Source organism: Lithobates pipiens, unplaced genomic scaffold (assembly GCF_037356315.1).
Source record: "Lithobates pipiens isolate NorthernLeopardFrog02 unplaced genomic scaffold, aLitPip1_a1.2 Scaffold_28, whole genome shotgun sequence".
NCBI classification, from domain to species: Eukaryota; Metazoa; Chordata; class Amphibia; order Anura; family Ranidae; genus Lithobates; species Lithobates pipiens.
In genome coordinates, this window is record NW_027507789.1 from 60,932,274 (window position 1) to 60,957,582 (window position 25,309).

Genomic DNA, 25,309 nt, shown 5'->3' on the forward strand with positions numbered 1-25,309 from the left:
CAAATCTCGTGGGACCACCAGACAGAAATCGGCAGTGCCTTGGATGCTCTCATACTGTAGATATACAGTTATAAGCCTTAGTTCACTTTTGTCGGTCACCACAACACTTACCCTTGGCCGTGCTTCCCTCTGGGCAACAGGCAGCTGGCTTCCCCTGGTTTTACTCTATCGGCATCATGGCGGTGTCCTTGCCGTGTGACTCCTCCTTGGCATCATGGCGGTGTCCTCACCATACATCTCCTCCCTCCTCCTCCCTCGGCCAATAGGATAGCTTCTCCTTTCGGCCAGTCTGGAAACGGGTCCTGATTGACTGGAAGGCAGAATCAGTGTTACAATAGCAAATATTCATTCAATATTGTGACACAACTGGGTGGGCTCGGAGCGCAGTGCTCTGCTAGCCGAGCCTCCCTTTTTTGAAGCCTATTAGAGCCTCTAGCTCTAATCACGTGCTTAACCCCCCCTCCCCTTCATTGGAATCCATGCATCTGGCGTCCCGCATGTAGATTAGGGGTAGACGACGCATGGATGGGGGCGGCGCCCGTGCACCCCTTATGGACAGGCAGCCCCTGTTCTAGATGATACCTATAATATAACAAATCTTTACTTTTTAATTCAGGTCCACTTTAAAAGTATAATCCATTCAAGTTTAAAAACTGAAACATGAGATATAAACTGTACATGGATCACATCCAACCTGCTCAGCACTTCAGTATTGCATCTGGGCATTATTTAACCACTTCCCATCCCAGCCATTATAATAAGATGCCCGCAGAGTGGCTCTCCCATCCTGGGCGGGCGTCATATGACGTCCTCAGCTTCCCGGCATTGTAGGGAGTGCGTGCGTTTCGCCGGATCACTCGAAAGCCGATGCAGGTGCCCAGTGGCCGCGATGTCCGCCGGGCACCCGCGATTGACGACTGTCGTCATAGAACAGGAATGTGGATCTGTGTGTGTAAACACACAGGTCCACATCCTGTCAGGGGAGAGGAGACTGATCGGGTGTCTCCTTCCCTAGTCAGTCCCATCCCCCCACAGTTAGAATCACTCCCTAGTTAACACATTTTGTCCCCTTGATTGGCCCATAGTGTTAACCCCTTCCCTGCCAGTGACATTTACACAGTAATCATGCATATTTATAGCACTGATCATTGTCCCAAAATAGTTTCAAAAGTGTCCGATGTGGGAGTTCACATTCACAATCAGAGAACCGGAAATGGCCGTTTCCGGTTCTCTAATTGTGAATGTAAATTCCTCCGGCCTGTGCAGAGGAGGGGAAATGTGGTCTGTGTGGAAAAAAACAGAGGCATCCACGATCTAAGACTAACCTTTCTAGCCCTGTAAAGAAGAAATCACTATACATACCTTTTCTGAAGCTGCTCCAGTCTCCAGCAGTGGAAGCTCTGAAGAGGAGACAGCCAGCAATGGCTGTGAAATTAATGATAATATTTTAAAGGAGTTGGTTGTGAAACTTGGATTCTATGGAAAAACAGCCTTGATACTGCAGTGATCATCTGTTCAGGATATACCCACAGAGGAGGAAAAGAATACATCAGTGTTATACATCTGTTGATGCATGACTAGACCCATTTGGGGTCTATTTTTAAGATAAGAGGCTAGCACACACAGGGTGTGGATTGGAGAAGGATATCTAGAAGCTATCATTTTACCTGCAATTGGACTGGTTTCCTTTCCCTCGCCATTTTGTTTCACTTTTTTGCACATATTTTTATTTCCAAAAGAGACTATTGCATAGTATCTTTAGATACTTTGGATCACTTATCCTCATATTGTTTTGTTGACTTATAATTTTATTTGAATGCCATTGTATTGCACTGTTTTGCACACTGGGAAGTGAGAACATTATCAGCACTTTATTATTAGCACTTTATACCTAAGGATTGGTTTAGAGTTATTTAATGAACATTATCAGCACTTTACTATTAGCACATTATACTTAAAGAGGAAGTGAACTCTCCCATTCTGATGCTTCTTTTCATTTAGTCCATTATAATAAGTAATTATCAAACTATAGCCACTGAAATCCAGCCCAAATCGCACATTACTTAAGCCCCGTACACACGAGCGGACTTTTCAACATCCAAAATCCGACGGACTGATTCCGTCAGACTATTGGATCGTGTGTGGGCTGCAACGGACTTTTGACTCGCCAAAGTCTGAAGGACTTTAGAATATGGAACATGCTTCAAATTTTTCCGAAGGAACTCCGCCGGACCCGGTCCCTTCGAAAAATTCGCTCGTGTGTATGCTATTCCGACGGACTAAAACCGACGCTAGGGCAGCTATTGGCTACTGGCTATGAACTTCCTTATTCGAATCCAGTCGTACGTCATCACGTTCGAATCCGTCGGAGTTTAGTGTGATTGTGTGTGGCCAAGTCCGCTCAGCCGAAAAGTCCGTCAGAACTCTGTCGGAACTCCGGCAGAACTCAGACGGAACTCCTTCGGAAGTCTGTCGGACATAAGTCCTCTCGTGTGTACGGGGCTTTACTGTTTAACCACTTGCTTACTGGGCACTTAAACACCCTTCCTGACCAGACCAATTTTCAGCTTTTGGTGCTCTCACACTTTGAATGACAATTACTCAGTCATGCAACACTGTACCCTGTGTCCTTTTTTTCCCACAAATAGAGCTTTCTTTTGGTGGTATTTGATCACCTCTGGGGTTTTTATTTTTTGCGCTATAAATGAAAAAAGACAGAAAATTTTGAAAAAAAAACGCATATTTCTTTGTTTCTGTGATAACATTTTGCAAATTATAATTTTTTTTTCATAAATTTTGGCCACAATTTATACTGATACATATCTTTGGTAAAAATAACCCAAATTAGTGGATATTATTTGGTCTTTGCAACGTCACCCACTCAAGTGATCGGGCCTATCCCCAAGTCTCACCTTCTGAGGTTTTATCCCCAGGACTTGCCTCCCCAGATGGTTAGCCCTAACGGAGTTCAATCCCTCCTCCCTCACAGATATGGGTAGTTAAGGGAAGTAGGGCTCCCCATTTATCGGCTCAGGACAGGAAAGAAGAGACTGGGCGCTAGGGATGAGCTTCGAGTTCGAGTCGAACTCATGTTCGACTCAAACATTGCCTGTTCGCCTGTTCAGCGAACAGTGAACAATTTGGGCTGTTCGCAGCAAATTCGAAAAGCCGGAACACCCTGTACAAGTCTATGGGAGAAATATAAAGTGCTAATTTTAAAGGCTAATATGCAAGTTACTGTCCTAAAAAGTGTTTGGGAACCTGGGTCCTGCCCCAGGGGACATGGATCAATGCAAAAAAAAGTTTTAAAAACTGCTGTTTTTTTTCAGGAGCAGTGATTTTAATAATGATTAAAGTGAAACAATAAAAGTGTAATATTCCTTTAAATTTCGTACCTGGGGGGTGTCTATAGTATGCCTGTGAAGGGGCGCATGTTTCCCGTGCTTAGAACTGTCCCTGCACAAAGTGTCATTTCTGCAGGAAAAAAAGTCTTTTAAAATCACTGGCGGCATAATACAGAGAAGAGAAGAAAATATAAGATATTTCCAACACATAGCATTGTACATAGCAAAAATGACACCCCAAAATACGTTCTACTACTCCTCCTGAGTATAACGATACCAAATGTGTAAGACTTTTACACAGCCTGGCCACATACAGAGGCCCAATATTGAAATAGCACCATTAGGCGTTCTAGGGGCATAAATTACACATCTCATTTCTCAACCACCTATTAAATTTTTGAAGGCCCTGGAGCACCAGGACAATGGAAATGCCCACAAAGTGATCCCATTTTGGAAAGCTAACACCCCAATGTATAATCTATGAGGCATATTGAGTCTTTTGAATGGTTTATTTTTTTCCAGAAGTTTCGGGAAAATGTGGAAAAAAATTAAAACACATTTTTTTTTACGCAAAGTTGTCCATTTATAAGATATTTCCAACACATAGCATGTACATAGCAAAAATTACACCCCAAAATACGTTCTGCTGCTCCTCCTAAATATGGCAATACCAAATATGTGAGACTTTTACACAGCTTGGCCACATACAGAGGCCCAACATGCAAGGAACACCATCAGGTGTTCCAGGGACACATAGCATGCACATACCAAGAATTACACCCCAAAATACATTCTGCTGAGAAAAGAGTAAACAAAAGATTACCTGTGGTTTTAGCAGCGCAGTTGTCCACAGGATGATAGCACTGGTCCAGGCAGCAGGCAGGGACTTGGTCAGCAAAAGTGAACACAATTTTCCAGGCAACAGGCAGGTATACTGTCCATAGTCAATATTGGCAGCAGGCAGGGATACTGTCCATATACAGTCCAAGGTCAGTGCAGGCAGAGATCGTCAGCATTGCCAAAATATTGGTCCTGGTAGTAGGCAGGAACATGGTCCATCCATGTGGTGTGGTCAGTTCATGCGACAGGCAGAGGCATGATGGTATAGGTCCTACAGGCAGCAGGCAGAAGTAGGGCCTTGTTCAGGACAGAATGGGGATAGGGGTAGAGGCTTCTCCCACCCAAATCTCTTTGAAGCCTCCGAGTCTCCAGACCCTAATCTAGGAATGAGAAAACAAAGGAAATTGTCTTCTACATCCAAAAAAAACTATTCTGGAGCCCCTCACATATGTGAGACCCCTGTTATGAATCCCACTAGTCCACAGAGGGTACAAGATCAGTCCAAGAGGCAGGCAAAAGGCATGGTCAAACAGTCCAGGGTCAGTTCCAGATCAGGCAGAGGTATGTACAGAATCAGTAGGCAGAAGCGTGGTCGAATAACAGTTCAGGGTCAGTTCCAGATCAGGCAGAGGCATAAACAGAATCAGTAGGCAGAAGCGTGGTCGAATAACAAGCCAGGGTCAGTTACAGAGCAAGCAGAGGCATAAGGGGTTTGAAGGTAAATGGCAGGAAGTGAGGGTTATGGTTACCATACTTCACTAATAATTCACTGAAGTATGGTAACGGTGGAAACAGTTACCTATGCAGAGGCCTGGTTGGGAAGGGCATTGGGCACAATGATAAGTGGTGTCTCTTCTCACTCCTCGTTTGCTGCACACCCGACATTTTTTCTGATGTCTTCGGCCTGTTGGTCTGGGAGGGATTTTATCAGGAAAGTGGCATTCAGAGAGTCTGCTAATTACATCGGATCGAATGTTTTGTGGTGGGCCGTTGGGGTATATAAGGGCAGTGGTGATTTCCTCCTGGTAGCCAAGGAAGGGTATGGGTCTTTCTGTGGATTTACGATAAATTACATATGTGTTGTATATGGCCAAATTAAAGAAATAAATTGAAATTTTTTTATACCACTTGTATGTTCTTTTCGTGGCAAGATAGGGTTCGAGCATCTGGTCGTTCAAGTCGACACCCCCCATGAACATGTTGTACTCATGGATACAAGTGGGTTTTTGTATTGGGCCATCCCTCCTGGTGATCTCAACAAAAGTGTTGTTGTGGATCGAAGAAAGCATGTAGACATCCCTTCTGTCCCTCCACTTCACAGCCAAAATTTCCTCATTCCGTAAACTCGCCGCTTCGCCTTTTCTTAGCCTTTTGTTGACGAGGCTTTGAGGAAAGCCCTTCCGGTTTGTTCTTACGGTGCCACATGCTGGAGTTTGCTTTCTATGGAGGTTGCGGAACAGGGGTAAACTGGTATAACAAATGTCCACATACAGATGGTAGCCTTTCTCCAGGAGTGGGTTTATGAGTTCCCAAACAACTTTCCCACTCGATCCGATGTATTCGGGGCAATTAGGGGGATGTAGCTGGGTGTCCTTCCCTTCGTATACCATGAAGGAATATGTATACCCTGTGGCTCGATCACACAATTTATACATTTTCACCCCATAGCGGGCCCTTTTGAAGGGAATAAATTACTTTAGGCCCAGCCTGCCAGAAAATTTGATCAGGGACTCATCCACACATATGTGTTGGTCTGGGGTAAACAACTGGGGGAAAATCTGAGAAAAATAATTTATTAGCGGCCGAATTTTGTAAAGTTTATCAAAATTTGGGTCATTCCGGGGAAGGCACTGGGTATTGTCGTTAAAGTGTAGGAATCTCATTATCATTAGATATCTGGTCCGGGACATTATTGAGGAAAAGATGGGCATGTGATAGATGGGGCGGGATGACCAATATGCACATATTTCATTTTTATTGTTTAGTCCCATACAAAATGTGAGGCCCAAAAAAATGTTAAACTCCTCCACTGTTAGGGCTCTCCACTTGAAGGGACGGGCATAAGAGGACGTTGGGTTGCTTTCAATAAATTGTTGGGCATATAGGTTGGACTGGACCACAATGGATTCAAGCATGTCCTCTGTAAAAATTAGGTGGAAAAAGTCCATCAGGGAAAAATTGTGTGTGTCCACCTGGACTCCTGGGTTGGCAGTGAAAGGGGGAACGTTAGCTTCTCCTGAGTTAGGAGGAAGCCACAAGGGGTTCTGGAGGGAATAGGGAAGGCTGGCATGGGACCTAACCCTTTGGGGTCGAGTTGACACCCCACTTGTACGTGGCCTTTGCCGAGGTACTGTGGTGCCGGTGGATGGCACTGGGTTGCCGGTGGATGGCTCTGCGGTGCTGGTGGATGGTACCGCCTCCTCACCAGTGCACCTTCGTCTGACGGGCGGACTATCTTCTTCCTCCTCTGAGGCTGTCATGGTACCGCTGCTGAGGACAGGCTCGTAGTCCACGTCAGAGTCACAATCTGAATATGAGGAGGAATCCGAAGCGGAAACCTCCCCGTTGCTCTCGTCGGCTGCATGAATATCATATGCCTCCTCAGCTGAATACAATCTTTGTGACATTTTTATTGATCACAAATGGCACTGACAGGTGACGCTGATCTGGCAGATGACACTGACAGGTGACGCTGATTTGGCAGATGACACTGACAGGTGACGCTGATGTGGCAGGTGACACTGACAGGTGGCGCTGATCACAGGTGACACTGACGTGGCAGGTGGCACTGACGACACGTGGCACTGACAACACGTGGCACTGACGACACGTGGCACTGACAAATGGCACTGGAGGCAGATGGCACTGGAGGCAGATGGGGCTGACAGATGTCGCTGGCAGATGTCGCTGGCAGATGTCGCTGACAGATGGCACTGGGGCTGGCACTGGCAGATGGTGCTGGCTATTTGCTCTGGCTAATTGCTCTGGCAAATGGGGCTGGCAGATGGCACTGCGGCTGGCAGATGGCGCTGGCAGGTGGCACTGGCGCTGGCAGGTGGCACTGGCGCTGGCAGGTGGCACTGGCACTGGCGGCACTGGCACTGGCAGCACTGGGGATGACGGCACTGGGGCTGATGGCACTGGGGCTGACGGATGGCACTGGCGCTGGCACGTGGCACTGGCGCTGGCAGGTGGCACTGGCGGCACTGGCACTACTGGCAGATGGCACTGGGCTGACAGATGGCACTGGGCTGACAGATGGCACTGGCACTGGGGCTGACCGATGGCACTGGGGCTGACAGATGGCACTGGGGCTGACAGTTGTATCAACTCACAGATCCTCTCAGATCCACTCATACAATGTATCAACTCACAGTTCCTCTCTCTCCTCACACGCTGTCTCTGTGTGAGGAGGGAGAGACACGGCAATGGGAGATGATCTCATATGTTTACATTTGAGATCATCTCCCATTGGCAGCTGCGATCGCGCTGTGAACGGCCGCTTTGATTGGCCGTTCACGGCGATCTGTATTTGCCTGTCTCCGGGAGACAGGGCGAATACAAAACTTCCACGATGCACGCCCCCGGCGGCGCGCATTGCGGAAGTAAACACAAGGCCGTCCAGGGACGGCCAGGCGAAGGAACCCGCCTGCTCTACGGCCGTCATTCGGCTATAGGGCGGGCGGGAGGTGGAAACTTTAAAAAACTTGTTTCCAGGGGTTAGGCAGCACCATCTTAAGTATTGTTTTCCACAGTGGGGTGTATTTCCGCCCTTACATTGAGCACTTCCTGTACTGTTAACCAAGCCTCCTTCTCAATCCAACGTTTCTATGACAACCCTGCTTCCCTGTTCATAGGTGACTTGTTTTATTTTATAGTATTTACTTGTGCTGATTATCTAGTGTTTGCCTGTACTGCCGTAATGCTGTCCCATGCCCTGCTTTACACTGCATGTGATGTCACATGGTCACATGGGGTGTAGGAGGAAGCTCTGAATGATTCTGCAGTCTCCTGGGATTTCAGTGGTGTGCCGTAGGAAGTCCTGATAACAGATAGATAAGCACATAGAGAGTGTGCCGTGAATCAGGGGACATCAGGGCATGCTCAGTGACGTCATTCTAAAGGACAAAAAGGATTACAACAATACTAAGCAATTAAGGAGAAATCTACAAGCAGTGTTTATTAGGGTTTTTTATGCTGATTTACATGGGACAAAGTTGTGGGGGAGAGTTTACAACCACTTTAAGGATTGGTTTAGAGTTATTTAGCGCTGCTTTACCACATTTTACATTTTTTTCCAGTGGTGAACTAAGTTGTCCCTTGGTCACAGGCAATCAAAGCACCTTGCTGCCCCCCTATATCCAGGCTTAGGGAGTGATGAAAAGAAATTACTCATTCAGTCCCTCTATAGTGAATCCTGAAGTCCAGGTGGCCGCTGCACAGGCTTTCTGTTATACTGGCCCCGATCTTGCCTGTTAGGGTAGTTTCAGCTAAGCCTAGCTGAGCCTGGAAAGGATCTGAGGCTTCTGCTGCTCCTTGTCTCTTTCTGGCTTGCTCCTGTCCTGTCTTCTGCCCAGAGGCAAAGCCACCCAGAACAGGGGTCCCCTCCAAGCAACTGGACCTTGGACTCTGCTGCCACATGGTGTCAGAAACCGTGAATCAGACCGAGACAGAAGTACAATTAAATCACACTTGTTTATTAAATAAAAATAAAAAGGTAAATAGAAAAAGCGTAGTCAAAGCATAGCCAGAGTCCAGTAACCGGATCGAGTAGTCAACCAGGCCAGAGTTCAATAACCAGATCAGGTAATCAGCCAGGCCAGGAGTCAGGGATAGTAGAGAGAGCAACAAGCAAGTAGAGCAACAGCAAGCAGGAAGAGGAGCCAGAAGGGATGTCAGCAAGCCAGACTTTAAACAGAACCGCAAGAGATGGTTTCTTGTGATGTGACCAAGGCGAAGGCAGAGGTGAGCTGGACAGCTTTAAGTAGGCAGGTCGGACGAGGATCAGGAACAGCTGGTAACTGTGGAGAGAGATGAGAGCTGGCAATTAGCTGACAGCTGAGCAGCCAGCCCAGAGAAGGAAGGGCTAAGCCAGCCCTGACACATGGTCAGCCTCTAGAACATTTATGAACAAGAGTAAGTATTTGGGGTGCTAAAGTGAGAACCCTAAGAGTCACATAAGGCTGTTTCGGCTTGTTTTTTTACTTGTTTTTACTGCTGTCTTTTTACCTGCAGTTCTATTGCATAATTATTGATATATATCAGCGCTGTATGTATTATATGTAAGGTACGGTGCCTCTTTAATGTTTGGAGCCTGAGGGCGGTGATTCTAGAACTCTGGTGTATTTATACCATATTTAAGATAGCCCCCAGTATGGCCTAATAAAGGAGCCATCTTCAGCATTCTCAGCCTCCACAAGCACTGTAGGAAGCCACCAGCGAGGCCACCAGCTTATCTCCTGGTACACAGAGACACCCAGTGGGATCATCCGGGACTGCATGACACAGATGAGCGTACATGTTTTTAACAAGTGCGATCTCTCCTAGCTATGTGAGTTGCCTACTTTTTGACCATTAAAGTGTCTAATCATGCTACACTTATCCCGTGTACACACGACCGGACTTTCCAACAGACTAGGTCCAACGATATCAGTCCGTCAGACAATCCGATCATGTGGGCTAATCCGATAATTTTTAATTTAAAAAATCAGACGGACCTAGAACATGCTTCAATCTGTCCGACGGACTCAATTCCTATTGGGAAAACCGTTCGTCTGTATGCTACTGGTTATTGAACTTCCTTTTTTAGTCCCGTCTTACATTATTACGTTCAAAATGAACAGACTTTTGAATGGACTTAGTCTGTTCGTGTGTTGCCAAGTCCGTTCGTTCAGAAAGCCCATTGGAACTCTGCCGAAAGTCAGTTGGGAAAACCGTCGGATCTAGTCTGCCGGAAAGTCCGGTTGTGTGTACGCGGCATTAGAAGCACTGTTCCCTCTTTTTTTTCTAGAACATTTGTGGCCTATCCCCGCACTATATTCAGGGTTAGTCTCTGTTCCTCACCCTCTAAGTTTCAGAACTATCCCGCACATTCTGGAAACCAGGCGGAGGTAACAGAGACCCAGTCCTTGGAGCTCACACTAACACAAAACAAACCTCAGTTCCTCTGTCTACAAAGGAGCCAACTAAATGTACCCACTCTGTACACTGAGGGTGCTACATATAAATATAATAGACCCCAATAAATATTTGTCTTCTGGCCCCTACTGGCCATATTACCTGTAGGTGTTTTCTGGGATCCGGTTGCAGGAGATTACATAGAGCTCTTTCACAAATCAAATCAATAGTACCCAAACCTAATATGACTTGTTTTTCCAGGTATTTTTACAGTACCAATCTATACATATACCAGTTAACATTACAGGGTAACTCCACTCTTGTGGAAAAAAAACAGTGAATAAAAAAAAAAATATATAGCATATACAATTGCGAAACAATTCATATTGTAATTGAATTCTATTATAAATGACCTTTCCTTTTCATTCTGCAGCTCTGTAATTTTCTGTGAAATGCAATGCAATATGGCTACCTGGAGGTGTTCTGTACACATAATGTGTACAGAATGTCCCCTAGATATGTCGTTTCCTGCATCTGGGATTGGCTCACTTATTTTCCCAGAAGTCTGCACTAAGATACAAGTCAGATTTCAGGCATCCCCTGTAACAAAAATTAAATTTTTGGTAAGATACTCCCAATGGGAAATCACATCGGGATACAGGCTCATTATTTTTTTTTCATTAGAGCTTTGCAGGTACGCCATCTGGTTGATAATTATAAAACTCCCATTAGTCTCACTTGTTGCACATGGACACAGACAAACACACAGGGATTTCTTCAGAATAACAAAAGGTAGGAATCTGCAACAAAGTTTGTAAAAATTCTTGCAATATACATCACCCAGAAAGATTTTTCTCAACAAAAGTGGAGTTACTCTTTAACTATTTGCTGACCTGCTGGGCTAGTTGCCAAGCCCGGGGGGGCGTGACCGGATGTCAGGGTGAGAGGTCGCGGTGGGCTCAGACCTACCGCTCGCTCCAGAGACTAATGCTGCCAAGGTAGTGTGGAGGAGGAGGAGGGAAGGAGAAGCCGAGCGTTGAGGTGCCAAAACGAGGGGACGCTGTGAAGCTGTGACACCACGAAAGCGAGAGTAACGGTATATTCGGTTGACCGAACGGCGCAACAGTGGAGATATGTGGAGGTCGCCACAGGAAGCTCTCCCATAGAGGAACACCGATCCCCACGTAAGAAACCCTGTGAGAGAGGGAATCAAAGCGAAGGGAAGGATTGAGCGATACCCCCCCCCCCCCGGTGGAAGAGACGTAAGACCCGAAGGTATGACTAGGAAAAGGGGGGTGGAGGAGGCGACCACACATAATGGATCACAAACATTACGTAGTTCCAAAGATAAGGCTGGCCACTCGACCGGGCTGACAGGCGTTGCTGCTGCTGCCGCCGCTTCTAAACTGGAGCGATATGCCCATACGCCCAATCAGACCCCAAACCAAACACCTAAAAAGAACGTGCAAGTCGGAGAGGGGCGGCCGCAGAGTACTGCAGCCGTGCAAACGGTCGGAAGGAAAAGCCAGGGCTTGACGACCGAAATAGAGCCGACAAGTTTAAATAAAGCAATATGTGTGGCAGTCCGGTCGGATACTACGGGTGTAATGGGTGGAATATCGGAAGCACAAGCGTCCGTGAGTAATCTCTCCTTGGAGAGGGGGACTGGACGGGACACTGAGATAAGTACAGAAGGAGAAATTTGGGCAAAAGGTAAAGAACCTTCACTAAAAGAAATTCTTTCTGCGGTGAATACATGTAAAGTATCATTGGATGATGTATCAGACCAATTAAAGCAGATAAGAGAAGATGGGATAAATCTTAAAAATGAAGTACAGAAAACTGCGGCCCGTATATCAGATATGGAGGAGAGAGTCAGCCAGGTGGAGGATGATGTACTCCCGCTGAAACAGGAGATGCAAATGATGAAGGGCCAGTTAAATTTGTGTATGGCTAAAATGGACAATATGGAAAATATTATACGCAGGAAAAATATCAGAGTTTTAGGTGTCCCGGAGAAAAGTGAAGGCAATAATCTTGCTGAATTTATGGAAATATGGATAAAGGATAAAGTAGGGAGTGAGAAGCTATCAAGATTTTTTGCAATTGAAAGGGCGTATAGAATCCCGTTTAGGATGGTGGAAGGAAGAAGTCATCCTAGACCCATAATCATCCAATTGCTGTCCTATAGAGATAAAGTTGTTATCCTTCAAAGAGCAAGAGAACTGCGTAACCTTGAATATAATGGGATAAAGATTTCATTGTATCCGGATTTTTCCCCAGAGCTGCAAGGACAGAGAGCCAAGTTTATAGAGTGCAAAAAGAAATTGCAGAGTCTTAAAGTGAACTATGCATTGCTTTATCCGGCAAAGTTGAGGGTATCAGCATTTGGGGAAAACACATTTTTTAATAGTCCAGAAGAAGTTAAGTCGTGGTTGGAGGAAAATAAATGTCTGCTGCAACAGAGGGGAATGCTGTAATATGAAAACAGAAAGAAAATGGACATTTTTTTTTTTTTTTTTTTTTTTCTGGACTAAGAGGGAATGCCCCCATATTGCTCTGTTTGTCTCCCTCCCTCTCTTCTTCCCCCCTTTCCCCTTTTTTTTTTTTTTTTTTTTCTTTTCTCGGCAGTAATGTGGACTATTTTTTGTTATAGAAATAAGAGTTATGGGAGTGGGTGGGTGGGGCGAGTAGGTGGGGAGGATATATCACCCTGGGAGGTAAAAACGGTCATGTTGGAAGCCCCTTAGAAGGGCCCCAAGTGGGGCATGGGAGGGTTGGGGAGGGGAAAGAATAAAGGGATGGGGAGTATGAATGGATGAATGATAGCGAGAGAAAGGAGGTTGAAAGGATAGGAAAGGATATAGGTAGGCATGGTAAAGGATTATTAATTGCACAAAAAAAAATATTTAAGTATAAAGTTGATGGGTGAAATTGCATTGAATACGGTGGTCAGGGAAAAAGGGCACAAGAAAATGAAATTAAGAGAGGCACAAGGAAATAATATTGCTCAATTTATATAAAATGTGTGTAAAATGTGCATAAGAAATATGGTAAATATGAGATACAAAATATGTGTGGGATTAAAATTTTGGAGCACAGGGAGAAAAGAAAAAAGCAAGGGGGAGATCACGTGTGAAAACACAGAGAAAGCACGTAGAATGGAGAATAAAAGTATGATATTGTGATTTAGGTTTTAAATATGGGAGTAAGTAGTAAGGTAGGGAACTTCACTAAAAAAGTTAAAATTTGTTCTTGGAATATACGGGGGGTGAAGGAACAGCTGAAGAGACGTGCGTTATTTTCCATGGGGAATATGGGTAATTATGGGATGCTCTGTTTGCAGGAGACCCACCTGGACCGTGATACAATCAGTGTGCTAAGACACAGAAAATATAGGATACAATATCATTCTACATACACTTCCTACTCGAGGGGAGTGAGTGTCTTAATAGATCCTGGGTCGGGCCTAACCTGCAGGCAGAGCATCGTAGATGTTAAAGGGAGATATGTGTTCCTTTTTTGTGGTATAGAAGATAGAGTATGTGTGATTGCAACTGTGTATATCCCACCACCATTTAATGCAGAAATATTACATGAACTGCTGAAGTTTATAAAGGATAAGCCTGGAATCCCAGTCATAATAGCAGGGGACTTCAATATGATAATGGATCAAAAAATAGATAGGTTCCCACAGAAGGTTGGTAGTAGGGAGGGACCTAATGGGTTGTTATTTCAATTCTGTGAAGAAACGGGTTTTGTGGATATATGGAGAAGGTGGAACCCCTTAAAAAAACAGTATTCTTGTCACTCTAAGACGTACTCCACCTTGTCCAGGATCGATATGGTGCTGTGTAATGAAGAGGCGCTGGGGATGGTGGAGAAAGTGGAGTACGAGCCAAGGGGAATTTCGGACCATTCACCGGTAATGTTTTTAATGACAATAGGGAGAGGATGTAGTAGAAGGGAATGGAAGATAAACCCATTTTGGTTAGAACTAATGGATAACATGGAGGGGGTAAAAGAAAATCTAAAAGAATTTTTGAGCATAAATGTGGGATCTACGTCCCTGGGAATAATGTGGGATACCTTGAAAGCCTTCTTAAGGGGGGAACTAATAAAAAAGATATCGCAGATTAAGAAGAATGGGGTAGCAAAGGAAATAGAAGCAAAAGAAAGGGTAAGGAGGTCAGAAGAGAGGTATATAAGGGCCCCCTCAGAAGAAAGTTCCAAGGAATGGGAGAAAAATCAGGTAGAATATAAAAGACTTATATGGGAGAAAGAAGAGAAGAAAAGGCAGTTCCAGAGGCAGTCCTTCTTTGGCGAAGGGGAACAAGTGGGGAGGGTATTGTCAATGATTGCTAAATCAAATAGTTCGTCCCCAATAATACTGGCGATATTGGACAGGAAGGGAGGTATGAGGAAGTCAACACCTGAAATAGTGGAAGAGTTTAGAAAATATTATGAGGAACTATATAAAGTTTCAAACTCTGAAGTAGAGGGGGAGATGCAGGAATTTTTTGGGAAAATAACATTACCCAGGCTGTCGGAGGAAGATAGGGAGGGTTTGGAAGCACCATTGACCCTGGATGAGCTGCAAAAAGTAACAGCAGAAATGACAAATCAGAAAGCACCAGATCCGGATGGACTGCCGATAGAGATTTATAAAAAATTTGGGGAGATACTTTTACCGGCTCTCCTACAGGTGTTCAATGGCGCTTTTGAAGCGGGACAGCTGCCGCAATCAATGATGGAGGCCACAGTGGTGGTCCTAGCAAAAGAAGGGAAAAACCAATTGGAGACCGCATCATATAGACCTATATCGTTACTGTGTTCAGATGTTAACATTTTGGCAAAAGTACTTGCAACAAGGGTAAAAAACATAATACCAAAACTAATACATCAGGACCAAACTGGGTTTATCCCAGGGCGGTCCACAAATATGAATGTGAGACGCACCTATTTAAACATTCAGATTCCTTCAGAAAACAAAGGGAATAGAGCAGTTATGTCCTTAGATGCAAAAAAAGCCTTCGATAGTGTGGAGTGGCATTATTTGAGGAGGGTGTTGGCGGAATTTCAATTTGGTCCGAGATTTATGCAATGGATAAGAGTACTGTATACAGGCCCTAGGGCAAAAGTGAGAATAAATGGGGAATGTTCAGAGGGGTTCCATTTGGAGAGGGGGACAAGACAGGGGTGCCCTTTGTCGCCCCTGCTTTTCGCCCTCTCGATGGAGCCTCTGGCTATAGCCTTGAGAGAGGCGAAGGATATCCGGGGGTTTAAAAGAGGGAACGAAGAGGAAAAGGTTGCCTTGTATGCAGACGATGTATTGCTGTTATTAGGGGACACGGGGTCCTCATTGGTGGCGGCAATGACCCTGATAAAAGAATTTGGGTATTTCTCTGGACTTGAAATTAACTGGGAAAAATCTGCCCTCCTACCAGTGGATCCTCTCGATACCCCACTGCCAGTACAGGTATCCCAAATAGAAACAGTTAAACAAATGAAGTACTTGGGAGTGAATATGACGGCAGACCCAAGGCAGTATATAGCAGGGAATTTAGTTCCACTTATGTCAAAATTAAAACGTAAAATTAGAATATGGAAGAACCTCCCCCTGTCAGTAGCCGGTAGGTGCAACTTAATTAAGATGGTGTGGATGCCTCAAATATTATATGTCATACAAAACTCACCGGTTTGGATTCCAAAATATTGGTTTAAAAAAATGGAAAGTTTGTTTAGAGAGGTGATATGGAAGAACAGTGTGGCAAGAATTAGCTTACAAGTACTACAGAGACCAAGGGAAATGGGTGGGATGGCACTACCTAATATGAGATACTATTTTCTGGCTGCCCAATTACAGTATATGAGGGGAGGTAACCTGGTGGCAGTGACAGGAAGGGGGGGTGGACTCCTGGGGAGGGATACTCCACATAATACGGTCGCGGAAGCCGTGGAAGCCGACTCATTTAGGACCAGCTGCCCCACAGTCCAACTGATGGTAAAGTGTTGGGAGGAGGTAAAAGTAATATTGGGGTACAGAGGATATACAGAATTCTCACCAATAGGGGAAAATAAAAACTTAGAGGAAATTAAGAAAATGGGGAGATTAGTAGAATGGGATCGGAGGGGCATACACTTCTTAGTACAACTATATAAGGACGGGAGACTGAAAACATTTCAGGAACTAAGGGATGAATATGGGTTACCGGCTTATTACCTCCTTAATTATATACAAATTAAACATGCGTTAGAGGCACAATTTAGAAACAGGAAGTTGGAATGGAGTAAGATGCCAGCACTCAGGAGAATCATAAGCTATAATATATCGAAAGGTGGTATTTCTGAGATCTATAGGTATCTAAAGGGAACAGAACAAGAAGGGGTAATAGAGGAGAAAAAAAAGGCAAAATGGGAAAGAGAGGTGGGCCCAATATCGGTAGAACAGTGGAAAAAGGTTCTGGCATTGGGGGCGAAAGTTTCCTTATCTCCATCAAATAGTATATCTCAAATGTATTTAATCCATAGGGCATATTACACTCCTCTTAAATTGTTCAGATTTGGGAGTAGACAGGATGCAGAATGCCAAAGGTGCGGGGACCGAAGAGGAGATTTAATACATATGATTTGGCGATGCCCAAGATTATATAGATATTGGGTAGGAATAATAGGGAAAATTAATAAAGTGTTTGGGCTATCATTGGAAGTAGAAGCTAAAATCTGTATAATGGGATTGATAGAAGAAGAGGAGGTACGAAGGGATATCCACACAGCGGTCATTAGATGCCTTTTTCAGGGGAGGAAATTAATTGCGTTTAAATGGCAGAGGAGGGAAGCGCCTACAGTAAAGGAATGGATGGAAAGGGTGAAAGATAACATAAAAAAGGAGGAATACATATATAGGAAAAGAGGTAATTATGGGAAGTTTGTTAAAATATGGGGAAAGTGGGGTGAGCAATGAGAAAGGGTGAGTAAGTTGCAAGAGTGATGGATGAAGGAGGGAATGAATGAGAGGTGGGGAGGGGGATGGGAGAAGGGAATGAGTAATTTGTTTAAGTTTGATGTTATTTAAAATTTTCTTTTGTATAAAGTGTGAATGGAATATTATTGGCGGAGGGAATGGGAGGGGGAGAGGGTTGATGGGGAGAGGGTTGATAGGGGGAGGGAGGATGGGAGGGGGGGATAAGGGAAATTTGTCTGCAAGGGGAATTATTGTATGTGACTACTTTGTGGCAATATTTGTAAATTTTGAATATAAAGCAAATAAAATAAAAAAGTTTAAAGATTAAAAAAAAAAAAAAAACTATTTGCTGACCACCCCGCGTACATATACTGTGGGGCGGCAGCTCTCCTGTGTGAAATCCGGTACCTGTATGGGATTTCGCTCTTACGGGTCTGGGCAAGCACGCCCCCGCTGCTGGCGACCCGCTCCTGCTGTAATTGGACACAGCGAGAGCCAATCAGCGGGTCCGGAAAACCCGATGTCCACTGGCACCCGGGAATCATTCCCGAGAGAGGCACGAAACCAGGCAAATCGCAGTTCTGCTAGTAGGGAAGACAGAGGTCTTGTGTTTCTGCTAAGCAGGAACATGGATCTAAGTCTTCATACAGAGCAACCATCCCCCACACAGTTAGAATACACCCCTAGGGACACATTTAACCATTTGATCGTCTCTGATGTTAATCCCTTCCCTGCCAGTGTCATCAATACAGTGAGTGTGCACATTTTTTAATCACTGATCACTGTATTAGGGTCACTGGTCCCCACAAAAGTGTCAAAAGTGTCACCCAGTGTGCGATTTGTCCGCCGCAATGTCGCAGTCCCGCTAGAAGTTGCCGATTGCCGACATTACTAGTAAAAAAAAAATATAAATAAAAATTCCGTAAAACTATCCCATAGTTTGTAAACACTATAACTTTTGCACAAACCAATCAATATACGCTTATTGGGATTTTTTTTACTACCAAAAACATGTAGAAGAATACATATTGACCTAAATTGATGAAGACATTTTATTTCTTCTATTGCACAATAGTCAGTTAAAGTGACGCAGTGCCGTATCACAGAAAATGGCCCGGTCATGAAGGGGAATAAACCTTCTGGTGCTGAAGTGGTCAAATATCCTTTTTATTTCATGTAAAACAGAAAACAAAAAAATATGTTAAAAGCTATACAGTACTATCCCACCTCCTAGCTCATACCACAGTGTCTGTCTCAGGTTAACCATATTAGTAAGAATCACATTTTAATAATGATCACATTTACAACATCAAAGTTGAAATGAGCTGGAACTCAACACATTTAGCTGAACTGTCAACTGTCTTCAGTTTATTCAGTAGTTGCTAAACATCAGTGCATTCAAGGAGCGAGGGGTCCGGAGATTGACGGTACAGAACACCCATCAAAATAGGTAGAAGATATAAAAAAAAATTTATGATCTTGTGATCATATAGGTTGTCTCGAAATACTGGAAACAATGTCCAAATAATGGAAGTACTGATAGATCAGGTAATGCCGCGTACACACGATCAAACAATCCGGTGGAAAAGTCCGGCAAACTCAAGTCCGCCAAACAATCCCCCCGTGTGTAGCCTCCGGCATACTTTTTTGACCCGAAAGTACGGCGGACTTAGAATGCTGTGTTGCACATCAATCTGCCCGCCGTACTCGCATTTCGGCGGACAATCCGGCCGTATGAGTGCCAGTCCGCCGTACTTTTGAAATGAGCGGACTTTTCCCGCCCGGAGAAAAGTCCGCTCATTTCGAGCGGGTCTCCAGGTAGGCGGGGCCCGCAAAGGAGACGTCGCTGGCCCCACCGCCTGGTATGGACTTAAAGGGGAACCCCAACGCCGAAAAAAATCGGCGTGGGGGTCCCCCAAAGTCCACAACAGACCCTTGTCCGAGCACGCTACCCGGCCGGCCAGGAAAGGGGGGCGAGCGAGCGCCCCCCCTTCCTGAGCCATACCAGGCCACGTGCCCTCAACATGGGGGGGTGCCTTGGGGAAGGGGGGCCGCGCGGCCCCCTCCACCCCAAAGCACCTTGTCCCCATGTTGATGAGGACAAGAGCCTCTTCCCGACAACCCTGGCCGTTGGTTGTCGGGGTCTGCGGGCGGGGGGCTTATCGGAATCCGGGAGCCCCCTTTAATAAGGGGGCCCCCGGATACCGGCCCCCCCTATGTGAATGAGTATGGGGTACAATGTACCCCTACCCATTCACCTGTAAAATAAAGTACAAAAAAAACACAACACACGAGATAAAATACTTTATTGCACAGCTCCGGGGGTCTTCCGTCTTCGGGGGTCTTCTCGCCGGACTCCTCCGCTATCTTCTTGTAGCTCTTTTGCTAGCGGAGGAGTCCGGCTTTCTTCCTCGCCACCAGCCTCTTCTCCCGACTTCGGGGGTCTTGTCCCCCTCTTCGGTTCTTCTGCCAGGCCACCGCGCCTTCTTATAGCTCTTTTACAGGCGGTGGCCCGGTCTTCTGTCGCCGCCGCCTTCCGTTCTTCTTCTTCTTCTCCTTCTTCTCCTGGAGATGTTGTATCGACGCTCTCTCCGGCCGCAATGCCAGAGACGCGCTGCGCGGCCACTTATATAGGGACAAGGGGCGGTGTCACATGGCTGTATGTCACATGGGTCAGTGTCACATGGTGACCCCGCCCCCTTACGATGTCACAGTCCCCATGTGACATCAACCCATGTGACCAACCCATGTGACATAAAGCCATGTGACATCGCCCCTTGTCCCTATATAAGTGGCAGCGCAGGGCGTCCCTGGCATTGTGGCCAGAGAGATCGTTGAGTCAACATCTCCTGGAGAAGAAGGAGAAGAAGAAGAAGAACGGAAGGCGGCGGCGACAGAAGACCGGGCCACCGCCTGTAAAAGAGCTATAAGAAGGCGCGGTGGCCCGGCAGAAGAACCGAAGAGGGGGACAAGACCCCCGAAGTCGGAAGAAGAGGCCGGCGGCGAGGAAGAAAGCCGGACTCCTCCGCTAGCAAAAGAGCTACAAGAAGATAGCGGAGGAGTCCGGCGAGAAGACCCCCGAAGACGGAAGACCCCCGGAGCTGTGCAATAAAGTATTTTATCTCGTGTGTTGTGTTTTTTTTTTGTACTTTTATTTTACAGGTGAATGGGTAGGGGTACATTGTACCCCATACTCATTCACATAGGGTGGGGGGCCGGTATCCGGGGGCCCCCTTATTAAAGGGGGCTCCCGGATTCCGATAAGCCCCCCACCCGCAGACCCCGACAACCAACGGCCAGGGTTGTCGGGAAGAGGCCCTTGTCCTCATCAACATGGGGACAAGGTGCTTTGGGGTGGGGGGGGGGCGCGCGGCCCCCCCTTCCCCAAGGCACCCCCCATGTTGAGGGCATGCGGCCTGGTACGGCTCAGGAGGGGGGGCGCTCGCTCGCCCCCCTTTCCTGGCCAGCCGGGTAGCGTGCTCGGACAAGGGTCTGTTGTGGACTTGGGGGGGACCCCCACGCCGATTTTTTCCGGCGTTGGGGGTTCCCCTTTAAGTCCATACCAGGCGGCGGGGCCAGCGACGTCTCCTTTGCGGGCCCCGCCTACCTGGAGACGCGCTCAAAATGAGCGGACTTTCCTCCGCGTGTGTGGGCGAGTCCATTCATTTCGAAAGTACGGCAGACTTAGTACGGCGGACTTAGTGCGCCGTATTAGTCCGCTGAAAAAGTGCCGTGTGTGGGCAAGTAGCCCGTTCGGAAATTCCGACGGACAGTCTGGCGGACGTCCGCCAGACTAAGTACGTCGGACAGACGGCTACGTGTGTACGCGGCTTTAGGGATACTGTATATAACAAAAAGCAAAATACTCCCAATCGCTTATGTGCAGCTTACAAGTAATGAAAAATACTTATTTTATATAAAAATATTGCTTTTATTTTCAATGAGTACAATTGCATCAATAAAAGTAGCAATTACAAAGAAGAAAGGGGATGGGAAGGGGACCATGTGGAAAAGGAGGAACAACAACAACAAGAGCTCTGGTGTACATAGAAATAAACATATTAGATATCTATATCTATAACATTTGACAAAAAGAAATCTACAAATGGTATATCTGTGGATATTACTGTTTAAAGTTATCCCAACGCGTTTTAATCATGATTTGCGTTTTAAATTGTTTTTATTAAATTTTTACACATTTTAAAAATCTTACATACTTTGCAAAACAATTTGCAAATCATTCATAAAAATACACAGCATTTTCAAGGTACACATAAATAAATGAAATCATAATTTGTATACAATCTTCTTCAGGGAGATACAGACATCTATAACATATTAAGGGATACTATATATTCCAAAACAATGATCCTTTCCTTAATGTTTCATAATATTAATCTGCAAAAAAACAAACAAACACAGTTAAAGAGGTATAATTAGGTTAATAATTATAGTAATTGCGTGTAGGAAGGTAATGGGAGGGAATCCATCAAAATTGTCAAAATTGTGTTATGAGACACTATGGGGCGGCACAGTGGTGTAGTGGTTAGCACTTTCACCTAGCAGTAAGAAGGGTCACTGGTTCAAATCCCAACCACGACGCTACCTGCCTGGAGTTTGCATGTTCTCCCTGTGCCTGCGTGGGTTTCCTCCGGGTACTCCGGTTTCCTCCCACACTCCAAAGACATGCAGGTAGGTAAATTGAGTTCTGTCCAAAATTGGCCCTAGGATATGAATGGGGACCTTGGATTGTGGGCTCCTTGAGGGTAGGGACCAACATGAGTGTGCAATGTACAGGGATGGGGACAATTGTAGACACTCACTCAGGTTGAACTGGATGGACTGGTGTCTTTATTCAACCTAACTAACTATGAAACTATGAAACTATCTGTAGTTGCATGCTGAAGCTGTTGTAAACACTTTATTGGATCCACACCTCAACCTTCACAACATCTTCAAAATATGTCCCTTTCTAACCAACGACACCACAAAGCTCCTAATTCACTCCCTGGTCATCTCTCTCATCAACTACTACAACTCCCTCCTCATTGAATTACCTTTATATACACTATCCCCCCTTCAGTCCATTTTGAATGCTGCTGCCAGGCTTATCCACCCTACTAACTGTTTAGTGTCTGCTACTCCTCTGTGTTAATCCCTCTACTGGCTCCCGATCACCCAACAAATTAAATTCAAAATACTAACAACTTAGTATTCAGTAGCCACCCACAACTCTGCCCCCAGCTACATCACTAGCCTAGTCTCAAAATACCAACCTAATCGTTCTCTTCGTTCCTCTCAAGACCTCCTGCTCTCTAGCTCCCTCATCACCACCTCCCATTCTCACCTCCAGGACTTTTTCCAAGCCTCTCCTATCCTATGGAACTCCTTACCCCAATCTGTCTGATTATCTGACTTCTCTTTTATTGAATTGTTTTGTAACTGCACTTCAAACAACCAAATCTGCAGCGCTAGTACTAAACATAATTAAAATGAATAATAAGTGAAATATTGTGTAAATATACAGATATCATTCCATATGTGAAAACAAAAACAAACCAGTGCATATACAGTACAATATATATCTAATAGAAATTGTATTATACTGTAAGTTGAGTGTTCATAAAAAGTCCATAAGGAGAAAACGCCCCACAATAAAGTGCTCCACAACGTGTGCTCAAAACTGAATCCACTCCTCTGTGCTCAAAAACAGATCCGAGGTGTGTGTCACCATAGGTGCTCCCCCCCCCGCCCCTCCAGGAGGCAACTCCAAAACTCCTCTCCACTCTTTGCTCCCAAGTAGCCAGCATTGGCCAGTGACAAAATGCGGAGAAAAAAGCTAATAGTGCTTATATAATTTTAAAAGTAGTATTTATTGCATACAAAACAGTGTCAGGGTACTCACATTTTTCTGGTGCTACAAGTGCACCAGTCTATATACAGCAAGGGTATATTCCAAGTATAGGAACCACCTCTCTTGTTTCATACAAGCCCCGCCAGCACTCCACGCTAATTTCTACTGTCATGATCATCCGTGCCTTTTCCCAATGCGTGTCAACACAGGGTCATGTGTCCTCCTCGGAGGATTTTTAAAGGATGAGCAAGCTGTCAATCTATTTTATACAGATGGGTGCCATTTCCCTCTAGTTCAGTTCAATTCCTCATATAGAAGAGGCCTCACAATTTCAAGTACTGAGCTACTAGCCAGGCCTTAAGACCCCTTTCACACCACACTGCCCATAGCGTCGGCGGTAAAACGCTGCTATTTTTAGCGGCGTTTTACCGCCGGATTTGCGGCGCATTTCGGCCGCTTGCGGGGCGCTTTTACCACCCGCTAGCGGCCGAGAAAGGGTTAAAACCGCCAGCAATACGCCGTTTTGCCGGCAGTATTACAGCGCTGCCCCATTGATTTCAATGGGGAGCAGTGGTGGAGGAGCGGTAAACACACCACTCCTTCACCGCTCCAAAGAAGCTGCTGGCAGGACTTTTCCCTGATGTCCTGCCAGCGCACCGCTGTAGTGTGAAAGCCCGAGGGCTTTCACACTACAGACAATGGTGCAGCTTTTTTAGGGCGGATTGCAGGCGATATTTCTAATGCTATAGCGCCTGCAAAATGCCCTGGTGTGAAAGGGGTCTAAGGGTTACTCGCCACCAGTTGCCCCACCCAACCCCAACTATGCCCCACCCCCATAAACACGCCCTCATAAATTATCTCATGAAATTACACTTAAATGTTTTGTGCAGAATTAAGTTACAAAAATTAATATTAACAACTCTATCCGTCCCCCTCAGCACAGCCTCACCAGTGCCATCAATACAGTGTGACCTGTGCCATCAATACAGCCTCACCTGTGCCTGTCAGTACAATCTCACCTGTGCCCATCAATACAGTCTCACCTGTGTCCATCAATACAGTCTCACCTGTGCCTCTCAGTACAGTCTCACCTGTGCCTCTCAGTACAGTCTCACCTGTGCCTCTCAGTACAGTCTCATCTGTGCCTTTCAGTGCAGTCTCCCCTGTGTCTATCAATACAGCCTCACCTGTGCCCATCAATACAGCCTCACCTTAGCCATCAGTACAGCCTCAACTATGCCTGTCAGTATAGCCTCACTTGTGCCTGTCAGTACAGTCTCATCAGTGCCTGTCAGTATAGTCTCACCTGTGCCTGTCAGTAGTCCCACCTATGCCCATCAATGCAGCCTCACTTGTGCCTGTCAGTAGTCTCACCTGCACAGAGAAAAAGTCGAGCTGGCGAATAATCAAAGAGTGGGGATTGCCCACTGTAACAGCTTTCATTTGAATTGCTGGGTTCCCGTCACACAGCCCAGCCTCCTTGCCCTGCGCCTCTCACGTCATACAGTCCCGCTTCCTCATCCTGTGCCACTCACAACACACAGTCTCGCCTTCTCGCCCGGCACCTCCTGGCATTGGACTGGTGTTCTGTCAAATGCGCCGGGCAAGGAGGTGGGACTCCTAAGCATAGAAGTATTAAAATGCAGTGCAATTAAGTGATCCATAATATGATGCAGCAAAATTCTATATTAGTTCCATGGTTAGTGAGATGAGACAGTCCAAAGAAAGAGGTATAGTTTCCACTCTTAGGGCCAGTTCACACTAGATGCAGTTCCATGCAGTTCCATGTAGTTCCGTGCAGTTCCGTTTTTTCTGCACCAATACAGTCCGTTCCGGTCAGTTTCCGGGCCGGTTTCTGCACCAGAAACTGACCAGAAACTGACTGCATGGTGTGAATTAGAGCCATTGGAATACATGGAAAACACTGTGCATGTATTTTTAGTGCAGAAAAAAAAACGAATGGAACTGAACGGAACTGCATCTGGTGTGAACTGGCCCTTAAGATGATACACTGTCACCAACACCTCCACAAGTGATGAATACTGGGGGTACACACATCCCCCTTGAAAATAGATTCTTACCAGAATCAACTAGATAATAAGCAAACAACCATGGGTTTAATCACTCTGTCGCCAATATCCCAGGAATGCTGCACCAGTGAGCTGAGTCACATAATGTGGAGCTCAATTC

The 25,309-nt window shown here is 45.7% G+C and overlaps 1 protein-coding gene across 3 annotated transcripts in view; it reads left to right on the forward strand.

Moving 5' to 3' along the window:
* The window catches only part of ST6GALNAC1 (ST6 N-acetylgalactosaminide alpha-2,6-sialyltransferase 1), a 374,560-nt gene that overhangs the window by 161,546 nt on the left and 187,705 nt on the right, over positions 1-25,309 (forward strand). The window lies entirely within an intron of this gene.